The sequence below is a fragment of the Amia ocellicauda genome, unplaced genomic scaffold (assembly GCF_036373705.1).
Source record: "Amia ocellicauda isolate fAmiCal2 unplaced genomic scaffold, fAmiCal2.hap1 HAP1_SCAFFOLD_93, whole genome shotgun sequence".
NCBI lineage: Eukaryota > Metazoa > Chordata > Actinopteri > Amiiformes > Amiidae > Amia > Amia ocellicauda.
In genome coordinates this window covers 85194-105929 of record NW_027103018.1, presented here as the reverse complement: position 1 = coordinate 105929, position 20736 = coordinate 85194, and the positions used below count along the sequence as shown (strand labels likewise).

Here is a 20736-nt window from a genome sequence, read left to right as displayed (position 1 = left end):
AAAAAAAAAAAAAGAAAAAGAAAAATGGAGGGAAAAATATCAGTGCAGTAATGGGTTTTGAAAGTAGCTGGGTACGTGTACAATACTTCAATTATATCTCCTCCAGACAGATAGAGAGTATTAAGAGCTACGATAAAGTTACCCAGGAGACGTAAAAGCTTGCAGCACCAGGTATTTCCAGGAGGTCTCACATTCATGTACTGACCAGGTCCTGCCCCGTTTAGCTTCCGAGATCTGACGAGATCGGGCGCGTTCAGGATGGTGTGGCCGCAAGCCAAGATGCCTGGCTGCATGATGTCTCTTAAAGGCTGGCAGGTATTGACGGAACTGCCAGCAAAAAAAAAAAAGAAAAATATAGGGAAATATACCAGTGCAGCACAGGGTGTTGAAAGTAGCCGGGTACGTGTACAATTCTTCAATTATATCTCCTGGAGAAAGAAAGAGAGTATTAAGAGCTACGATGAAGTTACCCAGGAGACGTAAAAAGCTTGCAGCACCTGGTATTTCCAGGAGGTCACACATCCAAGTACTGACCAGGCCCTGCCCCGTTTAGCTTCCGAAATCTGATATGATCGGGCGCGTTCAGGACGGTGTGACTACAAGCCAAGAGGCCTGGCTGCATGATGTCTCTTAAAGGCTGGCGGATATTGACGGAACTTCCAGCAAAAAAATAAAATATAAAGAAAAATGGAGGGAAAAATATCAGTGCAGCAAAGGGTGTTGAAAGTAGCCTAGTACGTGTACAATTCTTCAATTATATCTCCTGGAGACAGAAAGAGAGTATTAAGTGCTACGATGAAGTTACCCAGGAGACGTAAAAGGCTTGCAGCACCTGGTATTTCTAGGAGGTCTCCCATCCAAGTACTGACCAGGCCCTGCCCCGTTTAGCTTCCGAGATCTGACGAGATCGGGCGCATTCAGGACGGTGTGGCCGCAAGCTGAGAGGCCTGGCTGCATGATGTCTCTTAAAGGTTGGCGGGTATTGACGGAACTTCCAGCAAAAAAAAAAAAAAAAAAGAAAAATGGATGGAAAAATATCAGTGCAGCAAAGGGTGTTGACAGTAGCTGGGTACGTGTACAATACTTCAAATATATCTCCTCCAGACAGATAGAGAGTATTAAGAGCTACGATAAAGTTACCCAGGAGACGTAAAAGCTTGCAGCACCAGGTATTTCCAGGAGGTCTCACATTCATGTACCGACCAGGTCCTGCCCCGTTTAGCTTCCAAGATCTGACGAGATCGGGCGAGTTCAGGATGGTGTGGCCGCAAGCCGAGATGCCTGGCTGCATGATGTCTCTTAAAGGCTGGCGGGTATTGACGGAATTTCCAGCAAAAAAAAAAAAAAAAATGGATGGAAATATACCAGTGCAGCAAAGGGTGTTGACAGTAGCTGGGTACGTGTACAATTCTTCAATTATATCTCCTGGAGACAGAAAGAGAGAATTAAGAGCTACGATGAAGTTACCCAGGAGACGTAAAAAGCTTGCAGCACCTGGTATTTCCAGGAGGTCTCCCATCCAAGTACTGAGCAGGCCCTGCCCCGTTTAGCTTCCGAAATCTGATATGATCGGGTGCGTTCTGGACGGTGTGACTACAAGCCAAGAGGCCTGGCTGCATGATGTCTCTTAAAGGCTGGCGGATATTGACGGAACTTCCAGCAAAAAAATTAAATAAAAAGAAAAATGGAGGGAAAAATATCAGTGCAGCAAAGGGTGTTGAAAGTAGCCTAGTACGTGTACAATTCTTCAATTATATCTCCTCCAGACAGAAAGAGAGTATTAAGAGCTACGATGAAGTTACCCAGGAGACGTAAAAGGCTTGCAGCACCTGGTATTTCTCGGAGGTCTCCCATCCAAGTACTGACCAGGCCCTGCCCCGTTTAGCTTCCGAGATCTGACGAGATCGGGCGCGTTCAGGATGGTGTGGCCGCAAGCCGAGATGTCTGGCTGCATGATGTCTCTTAAAGGCTGGCGGGTATTGACGGAACTGCCAGCAAAAAAAAAAAAGAAAAATAGAGGGAAATATACCAGTGCAGCAAAGGGTGTTGAAAGTAGCCGGGTACGTGTACAATTCTTCAATTATATCTCCTGGAGACAGAAAGAGAGTATTAAGAGCTACGATGAAGTTACCCAGGAGACGTAAAAAGCTTGCAGCACCTGGTATTTCTAGGAGGTCTCCCATCCAAGTACTGACCAGGCCCTGCCCCGTTTAGCTTCCGAGATCTGACGAGATCGGGCGCATTCAGGACGGTGTGGCCGCAAGCCGAGAGGCCTGGCTACATGATGTCTCTTAATGGCTGGCGGATATTGACGGAATTTCCAGCAAAAAAAAAAAAAAAAATGGATGGAAAAATATCAGTGCAGCAAAGGGTGTTGACAGTAGCTGGGTACGTGTACAATACTTCAATTATAACTCCTCCAGAAAAATAGAGAGTATTAAGAGCTACGATAAAGTTACCCAGGAGACGTAAAAGCTTGCAGCACGAGGTATTTCCAGGAGGTCTCACATTCATGTACTGACCAGGTCCTGCCCCGTTTAGCTTCCGAGATCTGACGAGATCGGGCGCGTTCAGGATGGTGTGGCCGCAAGCCGAGATGCCTGGCTGCATGATGTCTCTTAAAGGCTGGCGGGTATTGACGGAACTGCCAGCAAAAAAAAAAAAAGAAAAATAGAGGGAAATATACCAGTGCAGCAAAGGGTGTTGAAAGTAGCCGGGTACGTGTACAATTCTTCAATTATATCTCCTGGAGACAGAAAGAGAGAATTAAGAGCTACGATGAAGTTACCCAGGAGACGTAAATAGCTTGCAGCACCTGGTATTTCCAGGAGGTCTCCCATCCAAGTACTAAGCAGGCCCTGCCCCGTTTAGCTTCCGAAATCTGATATGATCGGGCGCGTTCTGGACGGTGTGACTATAAGCCGAGAGGCCTGGCTGCATGATGTCTCTTAAAGGCTGGCGGATATTGACGGAACTTCCAGCAAAAAAATAAAATAAAAAGAAAAATGGAGGGAAAAATATCAGTGCAGCAAAGGGTGTTGAAAGTAGCCTAGTACGTGTACAATTCTTCAATTATATCTCCTCCAGACAGAAAGAGAGTATTAAGAGCTACGATGAAGTTACCCAGGAGACGTAAAAAGGCTTGCAGCACCTGGTATTTCTCGGAGGTCTCCCATCCAAGTACTGACCAGGCCCTGCCCCGTTTAGCTTCCGAGATCTGACGAGATCTGGCGCATTCAGGACGGTGTGGCCGCAAGCCGAGAGGCCTGGCTGCATGATGTCTCTTAAAGGTTGGCGGGTATTGACGGAACTTCCAGCAAAAAAAAAAAAAAAAAAAGAAAAATGGATATAAAAATATCAGTGCAGCAAAGGGTGTTGACAGTAGCTGGATACGTGTACAATACTTCAATTATATCTCCTCCAGACAGAGAGAGAGTATTAAGAGCTACGATAAAGTTACCCAGGAGACGTAAAAGCTTGCAGCACTAGGTATTTCCAGGAGGTCTCTCATTCATGTACTGACCAGGTCCTGCCCCGTTTAGCTTCCAAGATCTGACGAGATCGGGCGCGTTCAGGATGGTGTGGCCGCAAACCGAGATGCCTGGCTGCATGATGTCTCTTAAAGGCTGGCGGGTATTGACGGAACTGCCAGCAAAAAAAAAAAGAAAAAAGAAAAATGGAGGGAAAAATATCAGTGCAGCAATGGCTGTTGAAAGTAGCCGGGTACGTGTACAATACTTCAATTATATCTCCTCCAGACAGATAGAGAGTATTAAGAGCTACGATGAAGTTTCCCAGGAGACGTAAAAAGCTTGCAGCACCAGGTATTTCCAGGAGGTCTCCCATCCAAGTACTGACGAGGCCCTGCCCCGTTTGGCTTCCGAGATCTGACGAGATCGGGCGTGTTCAGGACGGTGTGGCCGCAAGCCAAGAGGCCGGGCTGCATGATGTCTCTTAAAGGCTAGCGGGTATTGACGGAACTTCCAGCAAAAAATAAAAAATAAATAAATAGAAAAATGGAGGGAAAAATATCAGTGCAGGACAGGGTGTTGAAAGTAGCCGGGTACATGTACAATTCTTCAATTATATCTCCTCCAGACTGAATGAAAGTATTAAGAGCTACGCTGAAGTTACCCAGGAGATGTAAAAAGCTTTCAGCACCTGGTATTTCCAGGAGGTCACCCATCCAATTACTGACCAGGCCCTGCCTAGTTTCTCTTCCGAGATCTGACGAGATCTTGCGTCTTCAGGACGGTGTGGCCTCAAGCCAAGAGGCCTGGCTGCATGATGTGTCTTAAAGGCTGGAGGGTATTGATGGAACTTCCAGCAAAAAACAAAAGAAAAAAGAAAAATGGAGGGAAAAATATCAGTGCAGCAAATGGTGTTGACAGTAGCTGGGTACGTGTACAATTCTTCAATTATATCTCCTCCAGACAGATAGAGAGTATTAAGAGCTACGATAAAGTTACCCAGGAGACGTAAAAGGCTTGCAGCACCTGGTATTTCTAGGAGGTCTCCCATCCAAGTACTGACCAGGCCCTGCCCCGTTTAGCTTCCGAGATCTGACGAGATCGGGCGCATTCAGGACGGTGTGGCCGCAAGCTGAGAGGCCTGGCTGCATGATGTCTCTTAAAGGTTGGCGGGTATTGACGGAACTTCCAGCAAAAAAAAAAAAAAAAAAGAAAAATGGATGGAAAAATATCAGTGCAGCAAAGGGTGTTGACAGTAGCTGGGTACGTGTACAATACTTCAAATATATCTCCTCCAGACAGATAGAGAGTATTAAGAGCTACGATAAAGTTACCCAGGAGACGTAAAAGCTTGCAGCACCAGGTATTTCCAGGAGGTCTCACATTCATGTACCGACCAAGTCCTGCCCCGTTTAGCTTCCAAGATCTGACGAGATCGGGCGAGTTCAGGATGGTGTGGCCGCAAGCCGAGATGCCTGGCTGCATGATGTCTCTTAAAGGCTGGCGGGTATTGACGGAATTTCCAGCAAAAAAAAAAAAAAAAATGGATGGAAATATACCAGTGCAGCAAAGGGTGTTGACAGTAGCTGGGTACGTGTACAATTCTTCAATTATATCTCCTGGAGACAGAAAGAGAGAATTAAGAGCTACGATGAAGTTACCCAGGAGACGTAAAAAGCTTGCAGCACCTGGTATTTCCAGGAGGTCTCCCATCCAAGTACTGAGCAGGCCCTGCCCCGTTTAGCTTCCGAAATCTGATATGATCGGGCGCGTTCTGGACGGTGTGACTACAAGCCAAGAGGCCTGGCTGCATGATGTCTCTTAAAGGCTGGCGGATATTGACGGAACTTCCAGCAAAAAAATTAAATAAAAAGAAAAATGGAGGGAAAAATATCAGTGCAGCAAAGGGTGTTGAAAGTAGCCTAGTACGTGTACAATTCTTCAATTATATCTCCTCCAGACAGAAAGAGAGTATTAAGAGCTACGATGAAGTTACCCAGGAGACGTAAAAGGCTTGCAGCACCTGGTATTTCTCGGAGGTCTCCCATCCAAGTACTGACCAGGCCCTGCCCCGTTTAGCTTCCGAGATCTGACGAGATCGGGCGCGTTCAGGATGGTGTGGCCGCAAGCCAAGATGTCTGGCTGCATGATGTCTCTTAAAGGCTGGCGGGTATTGACGGAACTGCCAGCAAAAAAAAAAAAGAAAAATAGAGGGAAATATACCAGTGCAGCAAAGGGTGTTGAAAGTAGCCGGGTACGTGTACAATTCTTCAATTATATCTCCTGGAGACAGAAAGAGAGTATTAAGAGCTACGATGAAGTTACCCAGGAGACGTAAAAAGCTTGCAGCACCTGGTATTTCTAGGAGGTCTCCCATCCAAGTACTGACCAGGCCCTGCCCCGTTTAGCTTCCGAGATCTGACGAGATCGGGCGCATTCAGGACGGTGTGGCCGCAAGCCGAGAGGCCTGGCTACATGATGTCTCTTAATGGCTGGCGGATATTGACGGAATTTCCAGCAAAAAAAAAAAAAAAAATGGATGGAAAAATATCAGTGCAGCAAAGGGTGTTGACAGTAGCTGGGTACGTGTACAATACTTCAATTATAACTCCTCCAGAAAAATAGAGAGTATTAAGAGCTACGATAAAGTTACCCAGGAGACGTAAAAGCTTGCAGCACGAGGTATTTCCAGGAGGTCTCACATTCATGTACTGACCAGGTCCTGCCCCGTTTAGCTTCCGAGATCTGACGAGATCGGGCGCGTTCAGGATGGTGTGGCCGCAAGCCGAGATGCCTGGCTGCATGATGTCTCTTAAAGGCTGGCGGGTATTGACGGAACTGCCAGCAAAAAAAAAAAAAGAAAAATAGAGGGAAATATACCAGTGCAGCAAAGGGTGTTGAAAGTAGCCGGGTACGTGTACAATTCTTCAATTATATCTCCTGGAGACAGAAAGAGAGAATTAAGAGCTACGATGAAGTTACCCAGGAGACGTAAATAGCTTGCAGCACCTGGTATTTCCAGGAGGTCTCCCATCCAAGTACTAAGCAGGCCCTGCCCCGTTTAGCTTCCGAAATCTGATATGATCGGGCGCGTTCTGGACGGTGTGACTATAAGCCAAGAGGCCTGGCTGCATGATGTCTCTTAAAGGCTGGCGGATATTGACGGAACTTCCAGCAAAAAAATAAAATAAAAAGAAAAATGGAGGGAAAAATATCAGTGCAGCAAAGGGTGTTGAAAGTAGCCTAGTACGTGTACAATTCTTCAATTATATCTCCTCCAGACAGAAAGAGAGTATTAAGAGCTACGATGAAGTTACCCAGGAGACGTAAAAAGGCTTGCAGCACCTGGTATTTCTCGGAGGTCTCCCATCCAAGTACTGACCAGGCCCTGCCCCGTTTAGCTTCCGAGATCTGACGAGATCTGGCGCATTCAGGACGGTGTGGCCGCAAGCCGAGAGGCCTGGCTGCATGATGTCTCTTAAAGGTTGGCGGGTATTGACGGAACTTCCAGCAAAAAAAAAAAAAAAAAAAGAAAAATGGATATAAAAATATCAGTGCAGCAAATGGTGTTGACAGTAGCTGGGTACGTGTACAATTCTTCAATTATATCTCCTCCAGACAGATAGAGAGTATTAAGAGCTACGATAAAGTTACCCAGGAGACGTAAAAGGCTTGCAGCACCTGGTATTTCTAGGAGGTCTCCCATCCAAGTACTGACCAGGCCCTGCCCCGTTTAGCTTCCGAGATCTGACGAGATCGGGCGCATTCAGGACGGTGTGGCCGCAAGCTGAGAGGCCTGGCTGCATGATGTCTCTTAAAGGTTGGCGGGTATTGACGGAACTTCCAGCAAAAAAAAAAAAAAAAAAGAAAAATGGATGGAAAAATATCAGTGCAGCAAAGGGTGTTGACAGTAGCTGGGTACGTGTACAATACTTCAAATATATCTCCTCCAGACAGATAGAGAGTATTAAGAGCTACGATAAAGTTACCCAGGAGACGTAAAAGCTTGCAGCACCAGGTATTTCCAGGAGGTCTCACATTCATGTACCGACCAAGTCCTGCCCCGTTTAGCTTCCAAGATCTGACGAGATCGGGCGAGTTCAGGATGGTGTGGCCGCAAGCCGAGATGCCTGGCTGCATGATGTCTCTTAAAGGCTGGCGGGTATTGACGGAATTTCCAGCAAAAAAAAAAAAAAAAATGGATGGAAATATACCAGTGCAGCAAAGGGTGTTGACAGTAGCTGGGTACGTGTACAATTCTTCAATTATATCTCCTGGAGACAGAAAGAGAGAATTAAGAGCTACGATGAAGTTACCCAGGAGACGTAAAAAGCTTGCAGCACCTGGTATTTCCAGGAGGTCTCCCATCCAAGTACTGAGCAGGCCCTGCCCCGTTTAGCTTCCGAAATCTGATATGATCGGGCGCGTTCTGGACGGTGTGACTACAAGCCAAGAGGCCTGGCTGCATGATGTCTCTTAAAGGCTGGCGGATATTGACGGAACTTCCAGCAAAAAAATTAAATAAAAAGAAAAATGGAGGGAAAAATATCAGTGCAGCAAAGGGTGTTGAAAGTAGCCTAGTACGTGTACAATTCTTCAATTATATCTCCTCCAGACAGAAAGAGAGTATTAAGAGCTACGATGATGTTACCCAGGAGACGTAAAAGGCTTGCAGCACCTGGTATTTCTCGGAGGTCTCCCATCCAAGTACTGACCAGGCCCTGCCCCGTTTAGCTTCCGAGATCTGACGAGATCGGGCGCGTTCAGGATGGTGTGGCCGCAAGCCGAGATGTCTGGCTGCATGATGTCTCTTAAAGGCTGGCGGGTATTGACGGAACTGCCAGCAAAAAAAAAAAAGAAAAATAGAGGGAAATATACCAGTGCAGCAAAGGGTGTTGAAAGTAGCCGGGTACGTGTACAATTCTTCAATTATATCTCCTGGAGACAGAAAGAGAGTATTAAGAGCTACGATGAAGTTACCCAGGAGACGTAAAAAGCTTGCAGCACCTGGTATTTCTAGGAGGTCTCCCATCCAAGTACTGACCAGGCCCTGCCCCGTTTAGCTTCCGAGATCTGACGAGATCGGGCGCATTCAGGACGGTGTGGCCGCAAGCCGAGAGGCCTGGCTACATGATGTCTCTTAATGGCTGGCGGATATTGACGGAATTTCCAGCAAAAAAAAAAAAAAAAATGGATGGAAAAATATCAGTGCAGCAAAGGGTGTTGACAGTAGCTGGGTACGTGTACAATACTTCAATTATAACTCCTCCAGAAAAATAGAGAGTATTAAGAGCTACGATAAAGTTACCCAGGAGACGTAAAAGCTTGCAGCACGAGGTATTTCCAGGAGGTCTCACATTCATGTACTGACCAGGTCCTGCCCCGTTTAGCTTCCGAGATCTGACGAGATCGGGCGCGTTCAGGATGGTGTGGCCGCAAGCCGAGATGCCTGGCTGCATGATGTCTCTTAAAGGCTGGCGGGTATTGACGGAACTGCCAGCAAAAAAAAAAAAAGAAAAATAGAGGGAAATATACCAGTGCAGCAAAGGGTGTTGAAAGTAGCCGGGTACGTGTACAATTCTTCAATTATATCTCCTGGAGACAGAAAGAGAGAATTAAGAGCTACGATGAAGTTACCCAGGAGACGTAAATAGCTTGCAGCACCTGGTATTTCCAGGAGGTCTCCCATCCAAGTACTAAGCAGGCCCTGCCCCGTTTAGCTTCCGAAATCTGATATGATCGGGCGCGTTCTGGACGGTGTGACTATAAGCCAAGAGGCCTGGCTGCATGATGTCTCTTAAAGGCTGGCGGATATTGACGGAACTTCCAGCAAAAAAATAAAATAAAAAGAAAAATGGAGGGAAAAATATCAGTGCAGCAAAGGGTGTTGAAAGTAGCCTAGTACGTGTACAATTCTTCAATTATATCTCCTCCAGACAGAAAGAGAGTATTAAGAGCTACGATGAAGTTACCCAGGAGACGTAAAAAGGCTTGCAGCACCTGGTATTTCTCGGAGGTCTCCCATCCAAGTACTGACCAGGCCCTGCCCCGTTTAGCTTCCGAGATCTGACGAGATCTGGCGCATTCAGGACGGTGTGGCCGCAAGCCGAGAGGCCTGGCTGCATGATGTCTCTTAAAGGTTGGCGGGTATTGACGGAACTTCCAGCAAAAAAAAAAAAAAAAAAAGAAAAATGGATATAAAAATATCAGTGCAGCAAAGGGTGTTGACAGTAGCTGGATACGTGTACAATACTTCAATTATATCTCCTCCAGACAGAGAGAGAGTATTAAGAGCTACGATAAAGTTACCCAGGAGACGTAAAAGCTTGCAGCACTAGGTATTTCCAGGAGGTCTCTCATTCATGTACTGACCAGGTCCTGCCCCGTTTAGCTTCCAAGATCTGACGAGATCGGGCGCGTTCAGGATGGTGTGGCCGCAAACCGAGATGCCTGGCTGCATGATGTCTCTTAAAGGCTGGCGGGTATTGACGGAACTGCCAGCAAAAAAAAAAAGAAAAAAGAAAAATGGAGGGAAAAATATCAGTGCAGCAATGGCTGTTGAAAGTAGCCGGGTACGTGTACAATACTTCAATTATATCTCCTCCAGACAGATAGAGAGTATTAAGAGCTACGATGAAGTTTCCCAGGAGACGTAAAAAGCTTGCAGCACCAGGTATTTCCAGGAGGTCTCCCATCCAAGTACTGACGAGGCCCTGCCCCGTTTGGCTTCCGAGATCTGACGAGATCGGGCGTGTTCAGGACGGTGTGGCCGCAAGCCAAGAGGCCGGGCTGCATGATGTCTCTTAAAGGCTAGCGGGTATTGACGGAACTTCCAGCAAAAAATAAAAAATAAATAAATAGAAAAATGGAGGGAAAAATATCAGTGCAGGACAGGGTGTTGAAAGTAGCCGGGTACATGTACAATTCTTCAATTATATCTCCTCCAGACTGAATGAAAGTATTAAGAGCTACGCTGAAGTTACCCAGGAGATGTAAAAAGCTTTCAGCACCTGGTATTTCCAGGAGGTCACCCATCCAATTACTGACCAGGCCCTGCCTAGTTTCTCTTCCGAGATCTGACGAGATCTTGCGTCTTCAGGACGGTGTGGCCTCAAGCCAAGAGGCCTGGCTGCATGATGTGTCTTAAAGGCTGGAGGGTATTGATGGAACTTCCAGCAAAAAACAAAAGAAAAAAGAAAAATGGAGGGAAAAATATCAGTGCAGCAAATGGTGTTGACAGTAGCTGGGTACGTGTACAATTCTTCAATTATATCTCCTCCAGACAGATAGAGAGTATTAAGAGCTACGATAAAGTTACCCAGGAGACGTAAAAGGCTTGCAGCACCTGGTATTTCTAGGAGGTCTCCCATCCAAGTACTGACCAGGCCCTGCCCCGTTTAGCTTCCGAGATCTGACGAGATCGGGCGCGTTCTGGACGGTGTGACTACAAGCCAAGAGGCCTGGCTGCATGATGTCTCTTAAAGGCTGGCGGATATTGACGGAACTTCCAGCAAAAAAATTAAATAAAAAGAAAAATGGAGGGAAAAATATCAGTGCAGCAAAGGGTGTTGAAAGTAGCCTAGTACGTGTACAATTCTTCAATTATATCTCCTCCAGACAGAAAGAGAGTATTAAGAGCTACGATGAAGTTACCCAGGAGACGTAAAAGGCTTGCAGCACCTGGTATTTCTCGGAGGTCTCCCATCCAAGTACTGACCAGGCCCTGCCCCGTTTAGCTTCCGAGATCTGACGAGATCGGGCGCGTTCAGGATGGTGTGGCCGCAAGCCGAGATGTCTGGCTGCATGATGTCTCTTAAAGGCTGGCGGGTATTGACGGAACTGCCAGCAAAAAAAAAAAAGAAAAATAGAGGGAAATATACCAGTGCAGCAAAGGGTGTTGAAAGTAGCCGGGTACGTGTACAATTCTTCAATTATATCTCCTGGAGACAGAAAGAGAGTATTAAGAGCTACGATGAAGTTACCCAGGAGACGTAAAAAGCTTGCAGCACCTGGTATTTCTAGGAGGTCTCCCATCCAAGTACTGACCAGGCCCTGCCCCGTTTAGCTTCCGAGATCTGACGAGATCGGGCGCATTCAGGACGGTGTGGCCGCAAGCCGAGAGGCCTGGCTACATGATGTCTCTTAATGGCTGGCGGATATTGACGGAATTTCCAGCAAAAAAAAAAAAAAAAATGGATGGAAAAATATCAGTGCAGCAAAGGGTGTTGACAGTAGCTGGGTACGTGTACAATACTTCAATTATAACTCCTCCAGACAGATAGAGAGTATTAAGAGCTACGATAAAGTTACCCAGGAGACGTAAAAGCTTGCAGCACGAGGTATTTCCAGGAGGTCTCACATTCATGTACTGACCAGGTCCTGCCCCGTTTAGCTTCCGAGATCTGACGAGATCGGGCGCGTTCAGAATGGTGTGGCCGCAAGCCGAGATGCCTGGCTGCATGATGTCTCTTAAAGGCTGGCGGGTATTGACGGAACTGCCAGCAAAAAAAAAAAAGAAAAATAGAGGGAAATATACCAGTGCAGCAAAGGGTGTTGAAAGTAGCCGGGTACGTGTACAATTCTTCAATTATATCTCCTGGAGACAGAAAGAGAGAATTAAGAGCTACGATGAAGTTACCCAGGAGACGTAAATAGCTTGCAGCACCTGGTATTTCCAGGAGGTCTCCCATCCAAGTACTAAGCAGGCCCTGCCCCGTTTAGCTTCCGAAATCTGATATGATCGGGCGCGTTCTGGACGGTGTGACTATAAGCCAAGAGGCCTGGCTGCATGATGTCTCTTAAAGGCTGGCGGATATTGACGGAACTTCCAGCAAAAAAATAAAATAAAAAGAAAAATGGAGGGAAAAATATCAGTGCAGCAAAGGGTGTTGAAAGTAGCCTAGTACGTGTACAATTCTTCAATTATATCTCCTCCAGACAGAAAGAGAGTATTAAGAGCTACGATAAAGTTACCCAGGAGACGTAAAAGCTTGCAGCACTAGGTATTTCCAGGAGGTCTCTCATTCATGTACTGACCAGGTCCTGCCCCGTTTAGCTTCCAAGATCTGACGAGATCGGGCGCGTTCAGGATGGTGTGGCCGCAAACCGAGATGCCTGGCTGCATGATGTCTCTTAAAGGCTGGCGGGTATTGACGGAACTGCCAGCAAAAAAAAAAAGAAAAAAGAAAAATGGAGGGAAAAATATCAGTGCAGCAATGGCTGTTGAAAGTAGCCGGGTACGTGTACAATACTTCAATTATATCTCCTCCAGACAGATAGAGAGTATTAAGAGCTACGATGAAGTTTCCCAGGAGACGTAAAAAGCTTGCAGCACCAGGTATTTCCAGGAGGTCTCCCATCCAAGTACTGACGAGGCCCTGCCCCGTTTGGCTTCCGAGATCTGACGAGATCGGGCGTGTTCAGGACGGTGTGGCCGCAAGCCAAGAGGCCGGGCTGCATGATGTCTCTTAAAGGCTAGCGGGTATTGACGGAACTTCCAGCAAAAAATAAAAAATAAATAAATAGAAAAATGGAGGGAAAAATATCAGTGCAGGACAGGGTGTTGAAAGTAGCCGGGTACATGTACAATTCTTCAATTATATCTCCTCCAGACTGAATGAAAGTATTAAGAGCTACGCTGTAGTTACCCAGGAGATGTAAAAAGCTTTCAGCACCTGGTATTTCCAGGAGGTCACCCATCCAATTACTGACCAGGCCCTGCCTACTTTCTCTTCCGAGATCTGACGAGATCTTGCGTCTTCAGGACGGTGTGGCCTCAAGCCAAGAGGCCTGGCTGCATGATGTGTCTTAAAGGCTGGAGGGTATTGATGGAACTTCCAGCAAAAAACAAAAGAAAAAAGAAAAATGGAGGGAAAAATATCAGTGCAGCAAATGGTGTTGACAGTAGCTGGGTACGTGTAAAATTCTTCAATTATATCTCCTCCAGACAGATAGAGAGTATTAAGAGCTACGATAAAGTTACCCAGGAGACGTAAAAGCTTGCAGCACCAGGTATTTCCAGGAGGTCTCACATTCAAGTACTGACCAGGTCCTGCCCCGTTTAGCTTCCGAGATCTGACGAAATCGGGCGCGTTCAGGACGGTGTGGCCGCAAGCCGAGATGTCTGGCTGCATGATGTCTCTTAAAGGCTGGCGGGTATTGACGGAACTTCCAGCAAAAAAAAAAAAAAAAAGAAAAATGGATGGAAAAATATCAGTGCAGCAAAGGGTGTTGACAGTAGCTGGGTACGTGTACAATACTTCAATTATATCTCCTCCAGACAGATAGAGAGTATTAAGAGCTACGATAAAGTTACCCAGGAGACGTGAAAGCTTGCAGCACCAGGTATTTCCAGGAGGTCTCACATTCATGTACTGACCAGGTCCTGCCCCGTTTAGCTTCCAAGATCTGACGAGATCGGGCGAGTTCAGGATGGTGTGGCCGCAAGCCGAAAGTCCTGGCTGCATGATGTCTCTTAAAGGTTGGCGGGTATTGACGGAACTTCCAGCAAAAAAAAAAAAAAAAAATGGATGGAAAAATATCAGTGCAGCAAAGGGTGTTGACAGTAGCTGGGTACGTGTACAATACTTCAATTAAATCTCCTCCAGACAGATAGAGAGTATTAAGAGCTACGATAAAGTTACCCAGGAGACGTAAAAGCTTGCAGCACGAGGTATTTCCAGGAGGTCTCACATTCATGTACTGACCAGGTCCTGCCCCGTTTAGCTTCCGAGATCTGACGAGATCGGGCGCGTTCAGGATGGTGTGGCCGCAAGCCGAGATGCCTGGCTGCATGATGTCTCTTAAAGGCTGGCGGGTATTGACGGAACTGCCAGCCAAAAAAAAAAAGAAAAATAGAGGGAAAAATACCAGTGCAGCAAAGGGTGTTGAAAGTAGCCGGGTACGTGTACAATTCTTCAATTATATATTCTCCAGACAGAAAGAGAGTATTAAGAGCTACGATGAAGTTCCCCAGGAGACGTAAAAAGCTGGCAGCACCTGGTATTTCCAGAAGATCTCCCATCCAAGTACTGACCAGGTCCTGCCCCATTTAGTTTCCGAGATCTTCCGAGATCGGGCGCGTTCAGGACTGTGTGTCCGCAAACCGAGAGGCCTGGTTGCATGATGTCTCTTAAAGGCTGGCGGGTATTGACGGAACGTCCAGCAAAAAAAAAATAAAAAAAAAAAAAAAAAAAAAAAATGGATGGAAAAATATCAGTGCAGCAAAGGGTGTTGACAGTAGCTGGGTACGTGTACAATACTTCAATTATATCTCCTCCGGACAGATAGAGAGTATTAAGAGCTATGATGAAGTTACCCAGGAGACGTAAAAAGCTTGCAGCACCTGGTATTTCTAGGAGGTCTCCCATCCAAGTACTGACCAGGCCCTGCCCCGTTTAGCTTCCGAGATCTGACGAGATTGGGCGCGTTCAGGATGGTGTGGCCGCAAGCCGAGATGTCTGGCTGCATGATGTCTCTTAAAGGCTGGCGGGTATTGACGGAACTGCCAGCAAAAAAAAAAAAGAAAAATAGAGGGAAATATACCAGTGCAGCAAAGGGTGTTGAAAGTAGCCGGGTACGTGTACAATTCTTCAATTATATCTCCTGGAGACAGAAAGAGAGTATTAAGAGCTACGATGAAGTTACCCAGGAGACGTAAAAAGCTTGCAGCACCTGGTATTTCTAGGAGGTCTCCCATCCAAGTACTGACCAGGCCCTGCCCCGTTTAGCTTCCGAGATCTGACGAGATCGGGCGCATTCAGGACGGTGTGGCCGCAAGCCGAGAGGCCTGGCTACATGATGTCTCTTAATGGCTGGCGGATATTGACGGAATTTCCAGCAAAAAAAAAAAAAAAAATGGATGGAAAAATATCAGTGCAGCAAAGGGTGTTGACAGTAGCTGGGTACGTGTACAATACTTCAATTATAACTCCTCCAGACAGATAGAGAGTATTAAGAGCTACGATAAAGTTACCCAGGAGACGTAAAAGCTTGCAGCACTAGGTATTTCCAGGAGGTCTCTCATTCATGTACTGACCAGGTCCTGCCCCGTTTAGCTTCCAAGATCTGACGAGATCGGGCGCGTTCAGGATGGTGTGGCCGCAAACCGAGATCCCTGGCTGCATGATGTCTCTTAAAGGCTGGCGGGTATTGACGGAACTGCCAGCAAAAAAAAAAAGAAAAAAGAAAAATGGAGGGAAAAATATCAGTGCAGCAATGGCTGTTGAAAGTAGCCGGGTACGTGTACAATACTTCAATTATATCTCCTCCAGACAGATAGAGAGTATTAAGAGCTACGATGAAGTTTCCCAGGAGACGTAAAAAGCTTGCAGCACCAGGTATTTCCAGGAGGTCTCCCATCCAAGTACTGACGAGGCCCTGCCCCGTTTGGCTTCCGAGATCTGACGAGATCGGGCGTGTTCAGGACGGTGTGGCCGCAAGCCAAGAGGCCGGGCTGCATGATGTCTCTTAAAGGCTAGCGGGTATTGACGGAACTTCCAGCAAAAAATAAAAAATAAATAAATAGAAAAATGGAGGGAAAAATATCAGTGCAGGACAGGGTGTTGAAAGTAGCCGGGTACATGTACAATTCTTCAATTATATCTCCTCCAGACTGAATGAAAGTATTAAGAGCTACGCTGTAGTTACCCAGGAGATGTAAAAAGCTTTCAGCACCTGGTATTTCCAGGAGGTCACCCATCCAATTACTGACCAGGCCCTGCCTACTTTCTCTTCCGAGATCTGACGAGATCTTGCGTCTTCAGGACGGTGTGGCCTCAAGCCAATTGGCCTGGCTGCATGATGTGTCTTAAAGGCTGGAGGGTATTGATGGAACTTCCAGCAAAAAACAAAAGAAAAAAGAAAAATGGATGGAAAAATATCAGTGCAGCAAAGGATGTTGACAGTAGCTGGGTACGTGTACAATACTTCAATTATATCTCCTCCAGACAGATAGAGAGTATTAAGAGCTACGATAAAGTTACCCAGGAGACGTAAAAGCTTGCAGCACCAGGTATTTCCAGGAGGTCTCACATTCATGTACTGACCAGGTCCTGCCCCGTTTAGCTTCCGAGATCTGACGAGATCGGGCACGTTCAGGATGGTGTGGCCGCAAGCCGAGATGCCTGGCTGCATGATGTCTCTTAAAGGTTGGCGGGTATTGACAGAACTTCAAGCAAAAAAAAAAAAGAAAAATAGAGGGAAAAATACCAGTGCAGCAAAGGGTGTTGAATGTAGCCGGGTACGTGTACAATTCTTCAATTATATCTTCTCCAGACAGAAAGAGAGTATTAAGAGCTACGATGAAGTTCCCCAGGAGACGTAAAAAGCTGGCAGCACCTGGTATTTCCAGGAGGTCTCACATTTAAGTACTGACCAGGTCCTGCCCCGTTTAGCTTCCGAGATCTGACAAGATCGGGCGCGTTCAGGACGGTGTGGCCGCAAGCCGAGATGTCTGGCTGCATGATGTCTCTTAAAGGCTGGCGGGTATTGACGGAACTGCCAGCAAAAAAAAAAAAGAAAAATAGAGGGAAATATACCAGTGCAGCAAAGGGTGTTGAAAGTAGCCGGGTACGTGTACAATTCTTCAATTATATCTCCTGGAGACAGAAAGAGAGTATTAAGAGCTACGATGAAGTTACCCAGGAGACGTAAAAAGCTTGCAGCACCTGGTATTTCTAGGAGGTCTCCCATCCAAGTACTGACCAGGCCCTGCACCGTTTAGCTTCCGAGATCTGACGAGATCGGGCGCATTCAGGACGGTGTGTCCACAAGCCGAAAGCCCTGGCTGCATGATGTCTCTTAAAGGTTGGCGGGTATTGACGGAACTTCCAGCAAAAAAATAAAAGAAAAAAAGAAAAAAGAAAAATGGATGGAAAAATATCAGTGCAGCAAAGGGTGTTGACAGTAGCCGGGTACGTGTACAATACTTCAATTATATCTCCTCCGGACAGATAGAGAGTATTAAGAGCTATGATGAAGTTACCCAGGAGACGTAAAAAGCTTGCAGCACCTGGTATTTCTAGGAGGTCTCCCATCCAAGTACTGACCAGGCCCTGCCCCGTTTAGCTTCCGAGATCTGACGAGATCGGGCGCGTTCAGGATGGTGTGGCCGCAAGCCGAGATGTCTGGCTGCATGATGTCTCTTAAAGGCTGGCGGGTATTGACGGAACTGCCAGCAAAAAAAAAAAAGAAAAATAGAGGGAAATATACCAGTGCAGCAAAGGGTGTTGAAAGTAGCCGGGTACGTGTACAATTCTTCAATTATATCTCCTGGAGACAGAAAGAGAGTATTAAGAGCTACGATGAAGTTACCCAGGAGACGTAAAAAGCTTGCAGCACCTGGTATTTCTAGGAGGTCTCCCATCCAAGTACTGACCAGGCCCTGCCCCGTTTAGCTTCCGAGATCTGACGAGATCGGGCGCATTCAGGACGGTGTGGCCGCAAGCCGAGAGGCCTGGCTACATGATGTCTCTTAATGGCTGGCGGATATTGACGGAATTTCCAGCAAAAAAAAAAAAAAAAATGGATGGAAAAATATCAGTGCAGCAAAGGGTGTTGACAGTAGCTGGGTACGTGTACAATACTTCAATTATAACTCCTCCAGACAGATAGAGAGTATTAAGAGCTACGATAAAGTTACCCAGGAGACGTAAAAGCTTGCAGCACGAGGTATTTCCAGGAGGTCTCACATTCATGTACTGACCAGGTCCTGCCCCGTTTAGCTTCCGAGATCTGACGAGATCGGGCGCGTTCAGGATGGTGTGGCCGCAAGCCGAGATGCCTGGCTGCATGATGTCTCTTAAAGGCTGGCGGGTATTGACGGAACTGCCAGCAAAAAAAAAAAAGAAAAATAGAGGGAAATATACCAGTGCAGCAAAGGGTGTTGAAAGTAGCCGGGTACGTGTACAATTCTTCAATTATATCTCCTGGAGACAGAAAGAGAGAATTAAGAGCTACGATGAAGTTACCCAGGAGACGTAAATAGCTTGCAGCACCTGGTATTTCCAGGAGGTCTCCCATCCAAGTACTAAGCAGGCCCTGCCCCGTTTAGCTTCCGAAATCTGATATGATCGGGCGCGTTCTGGACGGTGTGACTATAAGCCAAGAGGCCTGGCTGCATGATGTCTCTTAAAGGCTGGCGGGTATTGACGGAACTGCCAGCAAAAAAAAAAAGAAAAAAGAAAAATGGAGGGAAAAATATCAGTGCAGCAATGGCTGTTGAAAGTAGCCGGGTACGTGTACAATACTTCAATTATATCTCCTCCAGACAGATAGAGAGTATTAAGAGCTACGATGAAGTTTCCCAGGAGACGTAAAAAGCTTGCAGCACCAGGTATTTCCAGGAGGTCTCCCATCCAAGTACTGACGAGGCCCTGCCCCGTTTGGCTTCCGAGATCTGACGAGATCGGGCGTGTTCAGGACGGTGTGGCCGCAAGCCAAGAGGCCGGGCTGCATGATGTCTCTTAAAGGCTAGCGGGTATTGACGGAACTTCCAGCAAAAAATAAAAAATAAATAAATAGAAAAATGGAGGGAAAAATATCAGTGCAGGACAGGGTGTTGAAAGTAGCCGGGTACATGTACAATTCTTCAATTATATCTCCTCCAGACTGAATGAAAGTATTAAGAGCTACGCTGTAGTTACCCAGGAGATGTAAAAAGCTTTCAGCACCTGGTATTTCCAGGAGGTCACCCATCCAATTACTGACCAGGCCCTGCCTACTTTCTCTTCCGAGATCTGACGAGATCTTGCGTCTTCAGGACGGTGTGGCCTCAAGCCAATTGGCCTGGCTGCATGATGTGTCTTAAAGGCTGGAGGGTATTGATGGAACTTCCAGCAAAAAACAAAAGAAAAAAGAAAAATGGATGGAAAAATATCAGTGCAGCAAAGGATGTTGACAGTAGCTGGGTACGTGTACAATACTTCAATTATATCTCCTCCAGACAGATAGAGAGTATTAAGAGCTACGATAAAGTTACCCAGGAGACGTAAAAGCTTGCAGCACCAGGTATTTCCAGGAGGTCTCACATTCATGTACTGACCAGGTCCTGCCCCGTTTAGCTTCCGAGATCTGACGAGATCGGGCACGTTCAGGATGGTGTGGCCGCAAGCCGAGATGCCTGGCTGCATGATGTCTCTTAAAGGTTGGCGGGTATTGACAGAACTTCAAGCAAAAAAAAAAAAGAAAAATAGAGGGAAAAATACCAGTGCAGCAAAGGGTGTTGAAAGTAGCCGGGTACGTGTACAATTCTTCAATTATATCTTCTCCAGACAGAAAGAGAGTATTAAGAGCTACGATGAAGTTCCCCAGGAGACGTAAAAAGCTGGCAGCACCTGGTATTTCCAGGAGGTCTCACATTTAAGTACTGACCAGGTCCTGCCCCGTTTAGCTTCCGAGATCTGACAAGATCGGGCGCGTTCAGGACGGTGTGGCCGCAAGCCGAGATGTCTGGCTGCATGATGTCTCTTAAAGGCTGGCGGGTATTGACGGAACTGCCAGCAAAAAAAAAAAAGAAAAATAGAGGGAAATATACCAGTGCAGCAAAGGGTGTTGAAAGTAGCCGGGTACGTGTACAATTCTTCAATTATATCTCCTGGAGACAGAAAGAGAGTATTAAGAGCTACGATGAAGTTACCCAGGAGACGTAAAAAGCTTGCAGCACCTGGTATTTCTAGGAGGTCTCCCATCCAAGTACTGACCAGGCCCTGCACCGTTTAGCTTCCGAGATCTGACGAGATCGGGCGCATTCAGGACGGTGTGTCCACAAGCCAAAAGCCCTGGCTGCATGATGTCTCTTAAAGGTTGGCGGGTATTGACGGAACTTCCAGCAAAAAAATAAAAGAAAAAAAGAAAAAAGAAAAATGGATGGAAAAATATCAGTGCAGCAAAGGGTGTTGACAGTAGCCGGGTTCGTGTACAATACTTAAATTATATCTCCTCCGGACAGATAGAGAGTATTAAGAGCTACGATGAAGTTACCCAGGAGACGTAAAAGCTTGCAGCACTAGGTATTTCCAGGAGGTCTCACATTCATGTACTGACCAGGTCCTGCCCCGTTTAGCTTCCGAGATCTGACGAGATCGGGCGCGTTCAGGATGGTGTGGCCGCAAGCCGAGATGCCTGGCTGCATGATGTCTCTTAAAGGCTGGCGGGTATTGACAGAACTGCCAGCAAAAAAAAAAAAGAAAAATAGAGGGAAATATACCAGTGCAGCAAAGGGTGTTGAAAGTAGCCGGGTACGTGTACAATTCTTCAATTATATCTC

General features: G+C 46.5%; 16 non-coding genes and 42 pseudogenes across 16 annotated transcripts; all 58 read right to left on the bottom strand.

The window, feature by feature from the left end:
- Positions 1-156: 156 nt before the first annotated feature.
- On the bottom strand, positions 157-275 carry LOC136745823 (uncharacterized; annotated as a pseudogene).
- Positions 276-485: 210 nt separating this feature from the next.
- LOC136745834 (uncharacterized) lies at positions 486-604 on the bottom strand (annotated as a pseudogene).
- Positions 605-820: 216 nt separating this feature from the next.
- LOC136745931 (5S ribosomal RNA) lies at positions 821-939 on the bottom strand. Its single transcript, XR_010816224.1, has one exon. It is a non-coding gene; the product is annotated as a 5S ribosomal RNA (ribosomal RNA).
- Positions 940-1154: 215 nt separating this feature from the next.
- LOC136745885 (uncharacterized) lies at positions 1155-1273 on the bottom strand (annotated as a pseudogene).
- A 209-nt stretch (positions 1274-1482) lies between these two features.
- Positions 1483-1601, bottom strand: LOC136745829 (uncharacterized; annotated as a pseudogene).
- Positions 1602-1817: 216 nt separating this feature from the next.
- LOC136745929 (5S ribosomal RNA) lies at positions 1818-1936 on the bottom strand. Its single transcript, XR_010816222.1, has one exon. It is a non-coding gene; the product is annotated as a 5S ribosomal RNA (ribosomal RNA).
- A 210-nt stretch (positions 1937-2146) lies between these two features.
- Positions 2147-2265, bottom strand: LOC136745832 (5S ribosomal RNA). The gene has a single exon (XR_010816192.1). It is a non-coding gene; the product is annotated as a 5S ribosomal RNA (ribosomal RNA).
- Positions 2266-2473: 208 nt separating this feature from the next.
- On the bottom strand, positions 2474-2592 carry LOC136745857 (uncharacterized; annotated as a pseudogene).
- Positions 2593-2803: 211 nt separating this feature from the next.
- On the bottom strand, positions 2804-2922 carry LOC136745869 (uncharacterized; annotated as a pseudogene).
- Positions 2923-3139: 217 nt separating this feature from the next.
- On the bottom strand, positions 3140-3258 carry LOC136745758 (uncharacterized; annotated as a pseudogene).
- Positions 3259-3474: 216 nt separating this feature from the next.
- On the bottom strand, positions 3475-3593 carry LOC136745884 (uncharacterized; annotated as a pseudogene).
- Positions 3594-3809: 216 nt separating this feature from the next.
- Positions 3810-3928, bottom strand: LOC136745779 (uncharacterized; annotated as a pseudogene).
- A 221-nt stretch (positions 3929-4149) lies between these two features.
- LOC136745900 (uncharacterized) lies at positions 4150-4268 on the bottom strand (annotated as a pseudogene).
- A 216-nt stretch (positions 4269-4484) lies between these two features.
- On the bottom strand, positions 4485-4603 carry LOC136745919 (5S ribosomal RNA). Its single transcript, XR_010816213.1, has one exon. It is a non-coding gene; the product is annotated as a 5S ribosomal RNA (ribosomal RNA).
- A 215-nt stretch (positions 4604-4818) lies between these two features.
- Positions 4819-4937, bottom strand: LOC136745894 (uncharacterized; annotated as a pseudogene).
- A 209-nt stretch (positions 4938-5146) lies between these two features.
- LOC136745840 (uncharacterized) lies at positions 5147-5265 on the bottom strand (annotated as a pseudogene).
- Positions 5266-5481: 216 nt separating this feature from the next.
- LOC136745928 (5S ribosomal RNA) lies at positions 5482-5600 on the bottom strand. The gene has a single exon (XR_010816221.1). It is a non-coding gene; the product is annotated as a 5S ribosomal RNA (ribosomal RNA).
- A 210-nt stretch (positions 5601-5810) lies between these two features.
- Positions 5811-5929, bottom strand: LOC136745821 (5S ribosomal RNA). Its single transcript, XR_010816191.1, has one exon. It is a non-coding gene; the product is annotated as a 5S ribosomal RNA (ribosomal RNA).
- A 208-nt stretch (positions 5930-6137) lies between these two features.
- Positions 6138-6256, bottom strand: LOC136745856 (uncharacterized; annotated as a pseudogene).
- A 211-nt stretch (positions 6257-6467) lies between these two features.
- Positions 6468-6586, bottom strand: LOC136745868 (uncharacterized; annotated as a pseudogene).
- Positions 6587-6803: 217 nt separating this feature from the next.
- LOC136745757 (uncharacterized) lies at positions 6804-6922 on the bottom strand (annotated as a pseudogene).
- A 217-nt stretch (positions 6923-7139) lies between these two features.
- Positions 7140-7258, bottom strand: LOC136745861 (5S ribosomal RNA). The gene has a single exon (XR_010816195.1). It is a non-coding gene; the product is annotated as a 5S ribosomal RNA (ribosomal RNA).
- A 215-nt stretch (positions 7259-7473) lies between these two features.
- Positions 7474-7592, bottom strand: LOC136745893 (uncharacterized; annotated as a pseudogene).
- Positions 7593-7801: 209 nt separating this feature from the next.
- LOC136745839 (uncharacterized) lies at positions 7802-7920 on the bottom strand (annotated as a pseudogene).
- Positions 7921-8136: 216 nt separating this feature from the next.
- On the bottom strand, positions 8137-8255 carry LOC136745927 (5S ribosomal RNA). The gene has a single exon (XR_010816220.1). It is a non-coding gene; the product is annotated as a 5S ribosomal RNA (ribosomal RNA).
- A 210-nt stretch (positions 8256-8465) lies between these two features.
- On the bottom strand, positions 8466-8584 carry LOC136745810 (5S ribosomal RNA). The gene has a single exon (XR_010816190.1). It is a non-coding gene; the product is annotated as a 5S ribosomal RNA (ribosomal RNA).
- Positions 8585-8792: 208 nt separating this feature from the next.
- LOC136745854 (uncharacterized) lies at positions 8793-8911 on the bottom strand (annotated as a pseudogene).
- Positions 8912-9122: 211 nt separating this feature from the next.
- Positions 9123-9241, bottom strand: LOC136745866 (uncharacterized; annotated as a pseudogene).
- A 217-nt stretch (positions 9242-9458) lies between these two features.
- LOC136745756 (uncharacterized) lies at positions 9459-9577 on the bottom strand (annotated as a pseudogene).
- Positions 9578-9793: 216 nt separating this feature from the next.
- LOC136745883 (uncharacterized) lies at positions 9794-9912 on the bottom strand (annotated as a pseudogene).
- A 216-nt stretch (positions 9913-10128) lies between these two features.
- LOC136745778 (uncharacterized) lies at positions 10129-10247 on the bottom strand (annotated as a pseudogene).
- A 221-nt stretch (positions 10248-10468) lies between these two features.
- On the bottom strand, positions 10469-10587 carry LOC136745899 (uncharacterized; annotated as a pseudogene).
- A 216-nt stretch (positions 10588-10803) lies between these two features.
- On the bottom strand, positions 10804-10922 carry LOC136745945 (5S ribosomal RNA). The gene has a single exon (XR_010816237.1). It is a non-coding gene; the product is annotated as a 5S ribosomal RNA (ribosomal RNA).
- Positions 10923-11138: 216 nt separating this feature from the next.
- Positions 11139-11257, bottom strand: LOC136745926 (5S ribosomal RNA). The gene has a single exon (XR_010816219.1). It is a non-coding gene; the product is annotated as a 5S ribosomal RNA (ribosomal RNA).
- A 210-nt stretch (positions 11258-11467) lies between these two features.
- Positions 11468-11586, bottom strand: LOC136745798 (5S ribosomal RNA). Its single transcript, XR_010816189.1, has one exon. It is a non-coding gene; the product is annotated as a 5S ribosomal RNA (ribosomal RNA).
- A 208-nt stretch (positions 11587-11794) lies between these two features.
- On the bottom strand, positions 11795-11913 carry LOC136745878 (uncharacterized; annotated as a pseudogene).
- A 210-nt stretch (positions 11914-12123) lies between these two features.
- On the bottom strand, positions 12124-12242 carry LOC136745865 (uncharacterized; annotated as a pseudogene).
- Positions 12243-12457: 215 nt separating this feature from the next.
- Positions 12458-12576, bottom strand: LOC136745882 (uncharacterized; annotated as a pseudogene).
- Positions 12577-12792: 216 nt separating this feature from the next.
- LOC136745777 (uncharacterized) lies at positions 12793-12911 on the bottom strand (annotated as a pseudogene).
- Positions 12912-13466: 555 nt separating this feature from the next.
- Positions 13467-13585, bottom strand: LOC136745819 (uncharacterized; annotated as a pseudogene).
- Positions 13586-13799: 214 nt separating this feature from the next.
- On the bottom strand, positions 13800-13918 carry LOC136745863 (uncharacterized; annotated as a pseudogene).
- A 209-nt stretch (positions 13919-14127) lies between these two features.
- LOC136745853 (uncharacterized) lies at positions 14128-14246 on the bottom strand (annotated as a pseudogene).
- A 556-nt stretch (positions 14247-14802) lies between these two features.
- LOC136745947 (5S ribosomal RNA) lies at positions 14803-14921 on the bottom strand. The gene has a single exon (XR_010816239.1). It is a non-coding gene; the product is annotated as a 5S ribosomal RNA (ribosomal RNA).
- A 210-nt stretch (positions 14922-15131) lies between these two features.
- Positions 15132-15250, bottom strand: LOC136745787 (5S ribosomal RNA). The gene has a single exon (XR_010816188.1). It is a non-coding gene; the product is annotated as a 5S ribosomal RNA (ribosomal RNA).
- Positions 15251-15458: 208 nt separating this feature from the next.
- LOC136745881 (uncharacterized) lies at positions 15459-15577 on the bottom strand (annotated as a pseudogene).
- A 216-nt stretch (positions 15578-15793) lies between these two features.
- On the bottom strand, positions 15794-15912 carry LOC136745776 (uncharacterized; annotated as a pseudogene).
- Positions 15913-16467: 555 nt separating this feature from the next.
- On the bottom strand, positions 16468-16586 carry LOC136745837 (uncharacterized; annotated as a pseudogene).
- Positions 16587-16796: 210 nt separating this feature from the next.
- On the bottom strand, positions 16797-16915 carry LOC136745850 (uncharacterized; annotated as a pseudogene).
- A 210-nt stretch (positions 16916-17125) lies between these two features.
- Positions 17126-17244, bottom strand: LOC136745815 (uncharacterized; annotated as a pseudogene).
- A 225-nt stretch (positions 17245-17469) lies between these two features.
- LOC136745902 (5S ribosomal RNA) lies at positions 17470-17588 on the bottom strand. Its single transcript, XR_010816199.1, has one exon. It is a non-coding gene; the product is annotated as a 5S ribosomal RNA (ribosomal RNA).
- Positions 17589-17798: 210 nt separating this feature from the next.
- On the bottom strand, positions 17799-17917 carry LOC136745775 (5S ribosomal RNA). Its single transcript, XR_010816187.1, has one exon. It is a non-coding gene; the product is annotated as a 5S ribosomal RNA (ribosomal RNA).
- Positions 17918-18125: 208 nt separating this feature from the next.
- LOC136745852 (uncharacterized) lies at positions 18126-18244 on the bottom strand (annotated as a pseudogene).
- A 210-nt stretch (positions 18245-18454) lies between these two features.
- On the bottom strand, positions 18455-18573 carry LOC136745864 (uncharacterized; annotated as a pseudogene).
- Positions 18574-18789: 216 nt separating this feature from the next.
- LOC136745774 (uncharacterized) lies at positions 18790-18908 on the bottom strand (annotated as a pseudogene).
- Positions 18909-19463: 555 nt separating this feature from the next.
- LOC136745835 (uncharacterized) lies at positions 19464-19582 on the bottom strand (annotated as a pseudogene).
- A 210-nt stretch (positions 19583-19792) lies between these two features.
- LOC136745849 (uncharacterized) lies at positions 19793-19911 on the bottom strand (annotated as a pseudogene).
- A 210-nt stretch (positions 19912-20121) lies between these two features.
- On the bottom strand, positions 20122-20240 carry LOC136745814 (uncharacterized; annotated as a pseudogene).
- A 224-nt stretch (positions 20241-20464) lies between these two features.
- LOC136745847 (uncharacterized) lies at positions 20465-20583 on the bottom strand (annotated as a pseudogene).
- Positions 20584-20736: the final 153 nt, after the last annotated feature.